This window comes from Balaenoptera physalus (genome assembly GCF_965194825.1).
Source record: "Balaenoptera physalus genome assembly, chromosome: 19".
Lineage (NCBI taxonomy): Eukaryota > Metazoa > Chordata > Mammalia > Artiodactyla > Balaenopteridae > Balaenoptera > Balaenoptera physalus.
In genome coordinates this window covers 19,177,854-19,192,655 of record NC_138900.1, presented here as the reverse complement: position 1 = coordinate 19,192,655, position 14,802 = coordinate 19,177,854, and the positions used below count along the sequence as shown (strand labels likewise).

General features: G+C 41.2%; 2 long non-coding RNA genes across 9 annotated transcripts in view; both read right to left on the bottom strand.

Moving 5' to 3' along the window:
* LOC309649054 overlaps positions 1-14,802 on the bottom strand; it is a 152,306-nt gene that overhangs the window by 73,434 nt on the left and 64,070 nt on the right. The window lies entirely within an intron of this gene.
* LOC309649057 lies at positions 2,863-6,080 on the bottom strand. Its single transcript, XR_014256940.1, has 2 exons — positions 5,583-6,080; positions 2,863-5,270 (listed from the first exon to the last, which is right to left on the bottom strand). It is a non-coding gene; the product is annotated as an uncharacterized lncRNA (long non-coding RNA).

Below are 14,802 nucleotides of genomic sequence, written 5' to 3'. Positions count from 1 at the left end.
TAGGTTTCCCCCCTCCTCATCCATGCTGTTCTGTTTGTTTGTTTGTTTTAGTATTTAGAACATTAATATGATTACAAAAGTCAAAAAAATCAAAAAGATATTCTCAGAGAACTGTCACTTTCCCCATTAATCTTCCCACCCGACTTTGCTCCCATACACAATCCGTTTTACTAGTTTCTGGTGTTTATTCTTTCTTTGTTTCTTTTTGCAAAAATAAGCAGATGTGTGTATGTTTTCTTATTTTCCGTTTTTCCTTACACAAAATGAATATATTCTTTTGCACTTTGCTATTTTTGCTTAACAATATATCCTAGAAATCATTCCATATCTTTTCATAGAGATTTTACTCATTTGTTTAATAGCTGTTAAGCCCATTAACATTTTTTAAAATATGTATTTATTTATTTTGGTTGCACCGGGTCTTAGTAGCAGCAGGTGGGCTCCTTAGTTGCGGCTTGTGGGCTCCTTAGTTGTGGCATGCGAACTCTTAGTTGTGGCATGCATGTGGTTCTAGTTCCTTGACCAGGAATCGAACCTGGGCCCCCTGCATTGGGAGCGCGGAGTCTTATCCACTGCACCACCAGGGAAGTCCCAAGCCCATTAACACTTATTGATATGATTGATAATGTTTGGTCTTAATACCCTCATATTGTTTTAATTATTGTGTATATTATATTTACTGTGTTTCTTTATATGCTATGTCAACTTCTTTCTAAAATTATTTTTTATATTTAGGAAAGCTTATATTTTGTTTCACTGGTTACCGTTGTATTTATACCTTTAATGCTCTTCATTAGGCATAAATGAGAAAAACTCATTTAACTTTTACTATCTGGTGTTTCAGTTGTCTGTTTATTCTCACCTGTTATCTATTCAACAATCAATGACCATATTCTACTTTTCCCTTTTTCCCTTCTCCTCCAAATTTTAGTCATAATTTTTAGTTGAATTCTTTACACTTTGTCAGAATATATTCTGTTTACTGTTACTTCTCCACCTGTTGTAAGGTTCTTATATTTTACCCGAAGTGATATAGTATTATTTGAAGGTATTCTGTAATGAAGGTGCATATTGTAAACCTTAAAGCAATCTCCCCCCACCCCTTGCTTTCTCTCTCTTTACCATACTTTATCTGTAACTATTTAGACCACACTTGGAGAATTAATGTCTTAATAAAATTGACTTTATCAAAAACCTTTCCAAGGAGTTCTACTTCCATACTGGTAGCATGAGGAATTCTGTGGTCCTGCTCCCCAGTGAAATAAGCATAAACTGGAAAATAATTTTTTAAATCCAACCATTTAAAGTCTCTGGAAATTTTCTTAAGGGCATACGGCAAACAAACAAAAAACATTTATTCAAGAAAACTTGCTAAAACTTGGTAAAAACAGTACAAGTCTGTGGCATTTGAACACAGCCTGTCCCCTCATGCTCCCCCTCCCAACTGAGCATGACAGGAAGGCAGGTGCAGATGAGGACACAGGGCTCCCTCCCCGAGCTCCCCGCTCGTGGCTGCGGTATCTTTACAGGAGGCACAGGTCACCAGCATTTCTTACCCCTCCACCCCAGCTGCATGTTGCAACAAATAGATTACAGGCAAGTGTGGTCAAGGGCATGGGGCTCCATTCTTCCACCTAGGTCCCCACGGGTGGAGGCTCTAGCTCAGGGATGGCACACTGAAAACAGCAGGCCCTATTCATAGGGCTGAGGGTCAATGCCAGGAAGAGCAGGTTGGGAAGACCAAAAGCTACCACCCTCCCCCACTGTCCTCCTCCAAAAGCAAGGGTGTCACTCAGAAGAGGGCTACTCCCTCTGCCACCAAGTCCATATGACCCAGCAATCACACTACCTAAATGCGTTGAAAATTTATATCCACTTTTATAGCAACTTTATTCATAACTGCCAACACTTGGGAACAACCAAGATGTCCTTCAGTTGGTGAATGGATAAACTGTCGTACATCCAGACAATGGAATATGATTCAGCACTGAAAAGAAAGGAGCTATCAAGCCATGAGAAGACATAGAGGATCCTTAAATGTGCATTACTAAGTGGAAGAAGCCAGTCTGAAAAGGCTACATGCTGTATGATTCCAATCACATGGCATTCTGGAAAAAGCAAAACTATGGAGACAGTAAAAGGTCAGTGATTTCTCAGGGTTGGTGGAGAGGAAAGGCTGAATAGGCAGAGTACAGAGGATTTTTAGGGAAGTGCGTCCTCCCTAAATATACGTCGGATGCTTGTCATTATACATTTGCCAAAATCCCTACTATGTGCACCACCAAGGGTGAATCCTAGTGTAAACTGCGGATTGTGGGTGACTAGGATGTGTCGGTGTAGGTTCATCAGTTGTAACAAATGCACTCCTCTGGTGGGAGATGCTGATGGTGGGGAAAGGTGTCTGGGGGCAGGGGGAGCAGGGAGTATATGGGAAGTCTCTGTACTCTCTGCTCAGTTTTGCTGTGAACCTAAAACTGCTCTAAAAAATAAAATCTATTTTTAAGTTAATTAAGTGAAAATCAGTCATAACACGAGCTCAAAACTAACAAAGAAAAAAAAAATGCAGACTATTTGAGCCTGCTGTGTAATGGCAAGATTATAAAACATGAAGAATGACTACTGTCCATGATCAGTTTGGGTTTTTCCAGAAGGACAATATTAAAAGATTCGGCATATTAGCAGCTGAGATTTCAACATAAATCATTAGCCCATTAACATTTCTGTGATATTTTATGATAATATACAAACTCAGTGAGTGATATTTTAAGAATTCTAACCCAAACAACCAGTGAGCCGTCTGTAAAATCTAAGCTGCTTTCTATCTGACTACCAAAATCTAATGGTACTTGTTACATTAAGATATTTGAAATTAATTTTCCTTCACATATATAATCCACTCCATTAAACTTAAATTATAATTCATATAATTTGCTAATATTTTCTAATATCCTTCCAAGAGATTTGGAGGAAGGTGGCACAAGGGCTAAATGTTCTGCCCCAGCAGCACCACTTGATAGCAGCATGACCTTGGCCAAGAAACACATAAACACAGGAAACTGTGTCTCAGTTTCCTGAACTGTAAAAAGATTAAATCAATAGTCTCATCCCATGAGGCCTGAAAGGATTAAATTAGTTAATAATTTAAAGCTCTCCAACAGTGTCAAGCATGGAGTAAGCACCTAATAACTATTTACTGCTGTTATTAACACAATCTTGACACTTCTTAAAAGGGAGTTTGGCTTGTGTAATTATTCTTCTTACCCAACGGAATAAAATGTTTACCCCTGGTGTGACGAGATCATCTATTAATAGACACTTCCAGCCTTTTTTTTTTTTTTTTAACTCCATGACCATTTTGAAACACTTCGTGCCATCAGCAAAAAGTAACTCTAACTTCCCAGAGCACTGGCCACGATTGGACCATTCCAAGCATGGTCCCATAATAAGAGCATTTCCAGGTGCCATCCTCTAGGCCTGCAGTTCTCTTCCCTCTTGTTTCCATTTCTACAAGACTCCCTCCCTCCCTCCATTCAACTCTCTGTTCGGATATTACCTTCTACGAGAGGCGTGCCCTACTAACTCTAATGCTGCTTCCTACCATCCATCAGTGCCTACAATTATACTTCTGCTTGTTCTATTTTCTATTTCCTCCACGAGAATGTAAGTTTCAGGAGGGCAAAGACTTTATCTTGTTCACTGCTCTATCCTCTGCTTCCAGAAGCCCCTGCATGCAATCAAGCTGCTTTGGCCCCCTACATAAAAGAGCCCCCTTCACCCCATCCCTTCCACCTTCCTTTCCTTTAGAGTTTGCTTCACCATTTTGTTTACTTATTTTCCATGCCCCCCACTAGAACAGTGTCGAGAACACCTGCCACCAATAAGACACCCAGTAAATATTTGTTAATGGATAAAGAGTGTCTGGCACATAATAAATCCTCAGCAAATGTGCTGAATGAGTCCATGTCCCTGAAGATGTCATGGAAAGACTAAAGGAGGGCTAGATTCCCATGGTCCATCAAAGCATCATAAAAATTTCCAACCAACAAAAAAGAAGAAGAACCTCATTATATCTGACAGAAGGCACACTGGTTCTACCATAAAGCCATGGTTGCTAAGCTCATTTGGGCCCTCAGCTTGGCCCAGAAATCCTATTGTGTTGCTGGTCGACGTACATTCTTTCTCACTTTCCACAACAACCATTTCAAATCTTCTCCCCTCTTTAAACGTCTAGTCCCCTTCCCATCCTACATTCTCAGTACATAAAACCATGTATTAGCTATCTACAGCTGTGTAAAAAATTACCCTAAAACTTAGTGGCTTAAAACATAAAAAGCATTTGTTATCCATGGTTTCTGTTGTTCAGGAATCCAGGGGTGGATTAGCTGGATGCCTCTGGCTCAGGTTCTCACTGGGCTTCAGCCAAGTTGTCGACGGGGTCTGCGTCTCCCCTGAAGACTCAAATGGGACAGGATCCTCTTCCAAGCTCATTCCCATGGTTGTTGGCAGTGTTTGGTTCCTTGCAGGTTGTTGGTTAGAAGGCCCCCTCAGTTCCTCACCTGCTGAGCCTTTCCATGGGGCAGCTGACAACATGGCAGCTGGCTTTCCTCAAGTGCACTTGCATGCAAGAGCGTTCGAGACAGAAGCCACCGCCTTTCAGGTTATCTCATATCTGAAGTGGCTTCCCATGACCCTGCCATATTGTATTCGGTGGGAGCAAGTCAGTAAGTCCAGCCCACACTCAAGGGAGGGATTACACAAGGGCACGAGCACCAGGAGGCATCACTGGGGGCCGTCTCCAATTTTACAGAGAAAATAGAAGCCATGGCACAAGGACTTTCTCATCTCCTACTTCTTCATCGGCATGGTCCTATTATCGCAACAGAGAAGCTGCCCTACCCCCTGTGGTTTTGTTCCCATTTTGATCCTTCTCAAGATGCTTGCAGAATGGATTATCCCTCCTTTGTTACACAGTCAACCTCTCAACGCAACTGGGTCTTTCTCATCGGCTTGTCAGTGTACTCACGACTCTTCTGACAGAAACAAACCAATAAAAGCACAAACCAAATCAATCTAAACCCTCACATCCTCTCCTTCCAACATATATCTCTCTATTTCTCTCCGTTGTTGAATAGTCCAAATGCCCTTCTCCTTTCCCCCCCAAAAGCTGCATATAGTCACTTTTCAACCCATTCCAAGGTAGATTTGGCAGGATTACTTGACTAGCAGAGCTCTTGCTGGTCTCACCAATGATGCCATGAGATCTGGTGAACCTTTTTTTTATTTAATTTAATTTATTTATTTATTTATTTTTGGCTGTGTTGGGTCTTCGTTTCTGTGTGAGGGCTTTCTCTAGTTGCGGCAAGCGGGGGCCACTCTCCATCGCGGTGCGCGGGCCTCTCACTGTCGCGGCCTCTCTTGGTGTGGATCACAGGCTCCAGACGCGCAGGATCAGTAGTTGTGGCTCACGGGCTTAGTTGCTCCGCGGCATGTGGGATCTTCCCAGACCAGGGCTCGAACCCATGTCCCCTGCATTGGCAGGCAGATTCTTAACTACTGTGCCACCAGGGAAGCCCCTGGTGAACCTTTTTAGTCCTTGTGCTCTCTTAGTGTTAAACACTGGCAATTTACAATAGCCAATACATGGAAGCAACCTGAATGTCCATCGACAGATGAGTGGATAAAGAAGATGTGGTATATATATATACCATGGAATATTACTCAGCCATAGGAAAGAATGAAATAATGCCACTTGCGGCAACATGGATGGACCTCATACTAAGTGAAGTAAGCCAGACGGAGAAAGACAAATATCATATAATATCGCTTATATGTGGAATCTTAAAAAAATTATACAAATGAACTTATTTACCAAATAGAAATAGACTCACAGACATAGAAAACAAACTTATGGTTACCAAAGGGGAAAGGGGGTGGGGGAGGGATAAATTAGGAGTTTGGGATTAACATATACACACTACTATATACAAAACAGATAACCAGCAAGGACCTACTGTATAGCACAGGAAACTATATTTAATATCTTGTAATAACCTATAATGGAAAAGAATCTGAAAAAGAATATGTATATATCCAAATTTATCCAAACTGAGATGTATATACATATATGTATATATATACATATATATATAACTGAATCACTTTGCTGCACACCTGAAACTAACACAGCATTGTAAATCAATTATATCTCAATAAAAAATAAAAATAAACACTGGTGATCACTCCACCCTTTCTGAAATACCCGCTTCCCTTATTTTCTTTTTTTTTTTTAATTTTTTTTTTAATTTTTATTTTTATTTATTTTTTATTTTTTATTTTTTTGGCTGCTTTTGGGTGTTCGTTGCTGCACGCAGGCTTTTCTCTGGTTGCAACAAGCAGGGGCTACTCTTCATTGTAGTGTACAGGCGTCTCATTGCGGTGGCTTCTCTTGTTGTGGAGCATGGGCTCTAGGCACGCGGGCTTCAGTAGTTGTGGCACGCAGGCTTCAGTAGTTGTGGTTTGTGGGCCCTAGAGCGCAGGCTCAGTAGTTGTGGCACACAGGCTTAGTTGTTCCGCGGCATGTGGGATCTTCCAGGACCAGGGCTCGAACCTGTGTCTCCTGAATTGGCAGGAGGATTCTTAACCACTGCACCACCAGGGAAGCCCCCGCTTCCCTTATTTTCTAAGACAGTGCTCTCCTGATTCATTCTTATTTCCCTGGCCTCCCCTTCTCTATCTCTTGTGCAGGCGTATCTTCTACTACTTATCCCTTTGGATGTTAGAGTCCCTCAGGGCTTGGTCCCAGGACTTCCTTTCTCCCCTGTATTTTCTCTCCTTGTGACTTACCATGTCCCCGCTTCCAGGACCACCTAAATGCATATGACTCACAAACGGACTTCTCCAGCCCAGACAAGTACGTACTGGCCTATTCAACATCTCTTCCTTGCTGTATCAAAGGCAGTTCAAGTTCAGCATGTCCAAACAAGCTCATTATTTCTTCCTCCAAACCTGTTCTTTTTCAGTGTTCTCTAGTGTATTTGTTTCTGGGGCTGTTATAACAAATTATCACAAACTTAGTGGCTTAAAACAACAAACTTATGCTCTCACAGTTCTGGAGTCCAGGAGTCTGAAATCAAACCTCCCTCAGAAGGCTAGACCTAAGGGAGAATCCTCCCTTACTTATTCCAGCTGCTGGTGGCTCCAGGTGTCCTTGGCTTGTGGCTGCATCACTTTAGTCTCTGCCTTCACCTTCACGTGACCCTATCTTCCCCTTGTACGTCTCAAATCTCCCTCTGCCTTTCTCTTAGAAGGACCTGGAAAAATCCAGGATGATCTCGTCTCAAGATCCTAACTTATAAATACCTCTGCAAAGACCTTTTATCCAAATAAGGTCACATTCACAGGTTCTGGGACGTCGACATCGGAGACCACCATTCAACCCACTCCATCTACCTCAGTGAACAGTACCTTCATCCATCCTGCTGTTCAAGCCAGAAACCTGACTACCCTTGCGCTATCTTTTCCCTTGCTCTGTATCTAACGCATCCAGAAGTCATTTTACTTCTTCTACATGTCTGGTATCTGTCACTTCCCCTCTTTACACAACCTAATCCAAACTAGCATCACCTCTCTTCTAGAGTCCTGCGGCAGTCGTCTGTCTGTGCACACCTAGCCCTGTGCCCAAAGATCTGTTCTCCATATACTGCGGAGGAGGTGTTTCAAAACGCAAGTCTGAGTGTGCTGCCCCGCCCACTTCATCCCCCACCTTTTCGCTGCTCTTATGAAATGAACTAATAGCAATAACATAGTCCGTATTTAAAATGAAAATGAATTAAGAGGATAAACTTTAAACTGTGAAGTCTTTAAAAAGGTGATATATAGCAGGCAAAGAAATGTTTGTAAAGCAATTAAGAGGGGTCACTACAAAATGAATGATTTTGCACACACCCCTATGTTCATAGCAGCACTATTCACTATAGCCAAGACATGGAAACAACTTAAACAACCTAACAATCGACAGATGAATGCATAAAGAAGATGTGGTACCTATATACAATGGAATACTACTCAGCCATAAAAAAGAATGAAATAATGCCATTTGCAGCAACATGGATGCAACTAGAGATTATAATACTAAGTGAAGTAAGTCAGAAAGAGAAAGACAAATACCACTTGATATCACTTATATGTGGAATCTAAAATATGACACAAATGAACCTATCTATGAAACAGAAACAGACTCACGGACATAGAGAACAGACTTGTGGTTACCAAGGGGGAAGGGGGTGGGGAAGGGATGAGCTCAGCGCTTGTGGTTAGTAGATACAAACTATTCCATGTAGAATGGATAAACAAGGTCCTACTGTATAGCACAGGGAGCTATATCCAGTCTCCTCGGATAAACCATAATGGAAAAGAATATAAAGAAGAACTTATATATGTGTATAGCTGAGTCAACTTGCTGTACAGCAGAAATTAACACAACATTGTCAAATCAACTATACTTCAATAAAAAAGTAAATTAAACTGCAAATCTTTCTTTTAAAAAATGAATGATTTGGAACGCAGCCGGCTTGACACCCGACACTTTAATACACTGCAGCCTAACTAAGCCCCTTCTCCGGTCTATAAGAAAATAAAGTCTCTGGACACTGATATGCTAAAGAGCATCTACCCCCCCTTCAACACTCATCATGTAGTAAATACTGAGATGGCTGGAATCCCCTCAGAGCATTTCTGGCAGCAGCATTTTAAACTTGTCTGCTTTTCCCACGCTCATCTTTCCTCATAACTCTCCAGCTGTAATACCTGAATATGAGCTGTCCAAATGGTTTCGAAATGAAGTGCCTCTAAGTTACCAACTTTCATATTCCTGTCACTACAAAGCAGTCTGCTCCAATTTATGTTCTAATAATAGCTTAGTGGAGACCTTACAGGTCCAATGGAAGCAAATTTCTAGCATGAAAAATATGACGTTCACCAATCGGTCATAAACTACCTTCTGGGCAGCCACGATGTATCAGCACAATGCTGGTTCTTCTCTGGCCTTAACAAGGGTTTTGGCCCCAAACCAGTGAGATGGAGAGCAAGGTGATTTTATACAAGTGAAATGTTCCCTTCACATTTCTGTGTCTTCAGGATAGGCTCAATTCTACTGCAAAGAGCCCTAAAATCTCAGCGACTTAAAGAGATGAAGTGTTATTTCCCACTGTTGCTACATATCCAGCAGGTTGACTGGGGCTTTCCATCATGCTGTCCTCCCTCCTAGACGGATTGATGAAGTAGCCCCTGTCCGGGATGCGCCTGGTCACTATGGCAGAGGGAGAGATGGCTTTGCGGGGTCTTGCACCAGGAGTTAAAAGGTCTGGCCTGGACACTATAAAACTCTTAGAGGAAAACATAGGTAGAACACTCTATGACATAAATCACAGCAAGATCCTTTTTGACCCAGCTCCTAGAGAAATGGAAATAAAAACAAAAATAAACAACTGGGACCTAATGAAACTTAAAAGTTTTGCACAGCAAAGGAAACCATAAACAAGACAAAAAGGCAGCCCTCAGAATGGGAGAAAATATTTGCAAATGAAGCAACTGACAAAGGATTAATCTCCAAAATATACAAGCAGCTCCTATAGCTCAATATCAAAAAAACAAATAACCCAATCCAAAAATGGGCAGAAGACCTAAATAGACATTTCTCCAAAGAAGATACACAGATTGCCAACAAACACATGAAAGGATGCTCAACATCACTAATCATTAGAGAAATGCAAATCAAAACTACAATGAGGTATCACCTCACACCAGTCAGAGAAAATCTACAAACAATAAATGCTGGAGAGTGTATGGAGAAAATGGAACCCTCTTGCACTGTTGGTGGGAATGTAAATTGATACAGCCACTATAGAGAACAGTATGGAGGTTCCTTAAAAGACTAAAAATAGAACTACCGTATGACCCAGCAATCCCACTACTGGGCATATACACTGAGAAAACCGTAATTCAAAAAGAGTCATGTACCCCAGTGTTCACTGCAGCTCTATTTACGATAGCCAGGACATGGAAGCAACCTAAGTGTCCATCGACAGAAGAATGGATAAAGAAGATGTGGCCCATATATACAATGGAATATTACTCCACCATAAAAAGAAATGAAATTGAGTTATTTGTAGTGAGGTGGATGGACCTAGAGTCTGTCATACAGAGTGAAGTAAGTCAGAAAGAGAAAAACAAATACCATATGCTAACACATATATATCAAATCTAGAAAAAAAAAAAAAAGGTTCTTATGAACCTAGGGGCAGGACAGGAATGAAGAGGCAGATGTAGAGAATGGACTTGAGGACACAGGGAGGGGGAAGGGTAAGCTGGGATGAAGTGAGAGAGTAGCATTGACATATATACACTACCAAATGTAAAATAGATAGCTAGTGGGAAGCAGCCACATAGCACAGGGAGATCAGCTTGGTGCTTTGTGTCCACCTAGAGGGGTGGGATAGGGAGGGTGGGAGGGAGATGCAAGAGGGAGGGGATATGGGGATATATGTATACATATAGCTGATTCACTTTGTTATACAGCAGAAACTAACACAACATTGTAAAGCAATTATACCCCAATATAGATGTTTAAAAAAAAAAAAAAAAAGTCTGGCCTGGAAGTGATTCATGTCTCTTCTGCTCATGATTCAGTCAACCACCAGCGGGCCCCAAAGTGCACCCTGCAATGAGCCCGGAAATGGGGAGAAGTGGAACTATTGGCAAACTGAAGATTATCACAGTCTGTGCTTCTTGTCACTAAATATTTAGACCACCCTTCTTCCCTACAAGCAATATATACTTACACCCCCAAGGGTGATAACCAAAAGTTCCATCCAATCACAGCATCAGGCTTAAAGTCCAGGACCTATGGGTGTTGCACAGGAATTTCTAAATTGGGTTGAGGGAGGCGCTCTCTCCAGAGACTTAAGAACCAGATGCCAAGTTCTCTATTCCACCTCCAAAACTGTTGCCCCAGTCCCAACTTAACAAAGATAGAATACTCGTGGGCTAACAGCAATCAACACACCCTTCAGCAAGGGGAAGAATAAAAGGCACTCAGACACTCACTCTCTCCTTTTCTCTATTGTATTCATTGCATTTCACATTTCTATAGCGTCATTTCTCTGCCAGGAAACCCTCTAGGCGCCATACACACGTCAATTGACTTAATCCTCACTACAACCCCATGAAAAAGGTATGATCACAAACCCCATTTTCAGATGAGAAAATTCAACCAATGCATTTGTTCCAGGTCCCCCAGCTAGTACGTGCTGAAGCCGACCCAGCAGCCTGCTCCTAACCATTACACTATGCTATCTTTTCAGGGTCTCTCCATCTCTAGAGATTCATTTGCAAGTAAAATTCTAAATTAAACTTGCAACCTAAAAGTGGGAAAATGCTTATTAAGAGAAGTAGAGTTTAGTCTCGGAGGGAACAGATTTGTTACTGGAATCACCAGTGCCTACTCCACCCTCATGCTGTTGTCTTCGCCCAGGATGAGTCGGTGGGACACTCACACCTCTCACAGATGGGTCTCCCTATAAGATGGAACACAGATGGAACACCTCCTCCTCTTTGCCGTCAGAAAGCCTCCACGTAGAAAGCACTGCTGCCTTGTTGTATTGCCAGCAGAGGAAAACGCCAGCGAACACTTCCACGCTGGTGTGAGTGGCGATGGAAATGGAGCTTCTGGATCCAAACCAGGAAGTATTTTTGAAGACTGCCTCATATGCAGGTCCTGATTGCTGGCTGTGAAGGCATGAGCCCAAGTGCTGCCTGAGCCCATGTTCTCCTCCAAGGGCAGGAAGAGTGAGCCAGCATGCAGAGAGGGGTGGTGGTGGACCGAGAGAATCCTAGCAGCATTCAGGTCCCAGGTTCCAGTCCCTTCTAGGAACCCCACGGGGTGATAGACCCTTTCCTTCTAAAATTTGTTCAAGTTGGAATGACATCTCTTGCAATCAAAATGGTAGATATACCACAATTTATTTAACCAGTGTCCTACTGATGCCTTTGAATTTTTCTAATATTTTTGCTAATGCAAAAAATGCTTGAAAATTTTTCTTGTTCTTTAAGTGTGTCAAGAGGATGATCCTAAAAGCAGAATCGCTTTCTACTTTTAAAAAATTACTGATGCTTTTAAATTTACCAATACTTTAAACATTTTATTGATATTGCTGGTCCTAAAGCACAGTGTCAATGCACAGACTCTCCAGTAGTACATGAGGGACCTAATTCTTCACGTCCTCACCAGTACTTGCTATAATCAGTCTTTTTATGTTTTAATCATTGGGTGCAAATAAGTGATTTCATTTTTTTTTTTTTTTTTAATTTTTGGCTGCGTCGGGTCTTTTCTGCTGTGCACAGGCTTTCTCTGGTTGCGGCGAGCGGGGGCTACTCTTTGTTGCGGTGCGCGGGCTTCTCATTGCAGTGGCTTCTCTTGTTGTGGAGCACAGGCTCTAGGAGCGCGGGCTTCAGTAGTTGTGGCACGCGGGCTCAGTAGTTGTGGCACACGAGCTCTAGAGCACAGGCTCAGTAGTTGTGGCTCAAGGACCTAGTTGCTCCGCGGCATGTGGGATCTTCCCAGGCCAGGGCTCGAACCCATGTCCCCTGCATTGGCGGGCAGATTCTTAACCACTGTGCCATCAGGGAAGCCCCCATTGATTTAATTTGAATTTACTTAATTTGTGTGATTAAACTTCCTTTCGTATTTCGTTGACCATTCATCACTGCTTTTACATTTTTTTTTCTTATCTACCTGGGATTTATTTTGGTGTAAGGAAAAAGATGAGGATTCCAACTATTTTTTAAACATATAGTGGCTTTTCAACACTACACTTCTCTGAAAAGTTACCTTTATCATAAAATTAATTCCCTATATACTTGGGCATAATCATGAACTCTCTGGTCTATACCATTCATTTGTCCCTCTGGTCCTATTGATTCTTTTGATAAATGAAAGTGTTAATGAAATAACCTATTAAATGAGATAGATTCTAAAATAGGGTCTAAGAACTAAGTTCAACTCTATGTTGTTTATATGAGACATACTTGAAACAAAGAACACCACAAAATTGAAAACAAAAGGATGTATAAAAATATACAAGGCAAATGTAAACAAAAGAAAGTATGGGTAGCAATACTATCATCAAATATATAAATCACGGGCAAAAAGCCTTAAAAAGTCAGAGGATGACTTTACAATGATGGAGATGAGCTGATGCTTTTATGCACCAAATAACATAGCATTGGAATATATGAAGAAAACCTATAGGAGATACATGTTGAGAGAGATAAGCACAGTAGCAGGAGGAGACAATATAAAACTCTCAAAACCAGTCAGGTCAAGTACATAAATGAGTATGCCAATAGAGAAGTGATTTAGACATGTCACATGTATATTTAGAAGGAATTTCTTGAAGTTTGTGATTATCTAAAATTAGGGGGTGGTATGAAAAAGTCAAAATATGTTTATTAGCTTTAAAAATAAAAAGTTAATGAAGGTGTTCCACCTCCCTCCCCCACTAAGTTCATATGTTAAAATCCTAAACCCCAAAGATGATGGTATTAGTAGATGAGACCTTTGGGAGGTGATTAGGTCATGAGGGTGGAACCCTCATGAATGGGATGAAGGCTCTCCCACCCTACTCCCAAGTTGCTTCCCCCACGTGAGGACAGAACAAGAAGTCTGCAACCCAGAAGAGAGCCTTCACCTGACAACACTGGCACTTTGATCTCAGAATTTCAGTCTCCAGAACTGTGAGAAATAAATATCTGTTGTTTAAAAGCTTCTCAGTCTGTGGTATTTTGGTATAGCAGTCCAAATAGACTAAGACATTCCCTTTGTAGAAAAAATGAAGAAGACAGAGATCCTTTCCAATTCTCTCTGCTTCCATTACTTCTGCTGGCCCTAGCTGAGATTTCTACGATCTCCTACATTTCTTGAATAAGCAGCATAATGCAAAAATAATAACATTTTAATAAGTAAACTCTGGTTTATGGCCACAATTGCCAGTCATTTTAACCTAATAATTTTGTTTATTTAGATTCAAGGCTCACCACAGACTTCATTCTTCATATTCATAAGTTCTTTATTTTGATTCTTCTTTTAATATGTCTTCCATCAACTAAAGCATATAATTTAAGAAGCATCTGTGAGCTCTTAGCTCAAAGGCTTTCCCTCACCACACTCTGCAAACAATTGTTCCATTATCTTTTGGCATCTTGAGTTTTGGAGGAAAGTCTGAAGCCAACCTAAAATTTCCCATGATAAGATGACTTTATCCTACCCTGATGCCTATAGGATTTGTATTGGTCCTGATGGCTTTATACTGATTTGTCTTGTTATAGTAAGAGAATCCTTTTAGTGTACAAATTACAGTCATCCTTCTGTTTTATCTATAAATTTGGTTTTGTTACATTTGTTCTGTTCTCTTCGGGAAAACCCACTGTGTGCTGCATCATTACTGTCAGCTTTCATACCCAGCATCTAATCATGTTTCGCCTCTGCCTTTGCCCCATGCACTTGATGAGTTTTCCCTCGGATCTCATCTCCATGACAGCAGGACAGATTTGATTCTAAGGTGCTTCTCAGGTGGTTTTCATTTTAAAAAGCCTTCCCCTCCACTCAGTCTCCAAGAGCCACTTTCCTTCTCTTTCTGTTGTTTGATGCTCTTGTCTTTGATGTTTTGCTTGACCTCTTGCTTCATAGGCATGCCCTATGATTAAGATTAATGATAATTTCTTTGAGACTTTGGAGAAGTTTTAAAT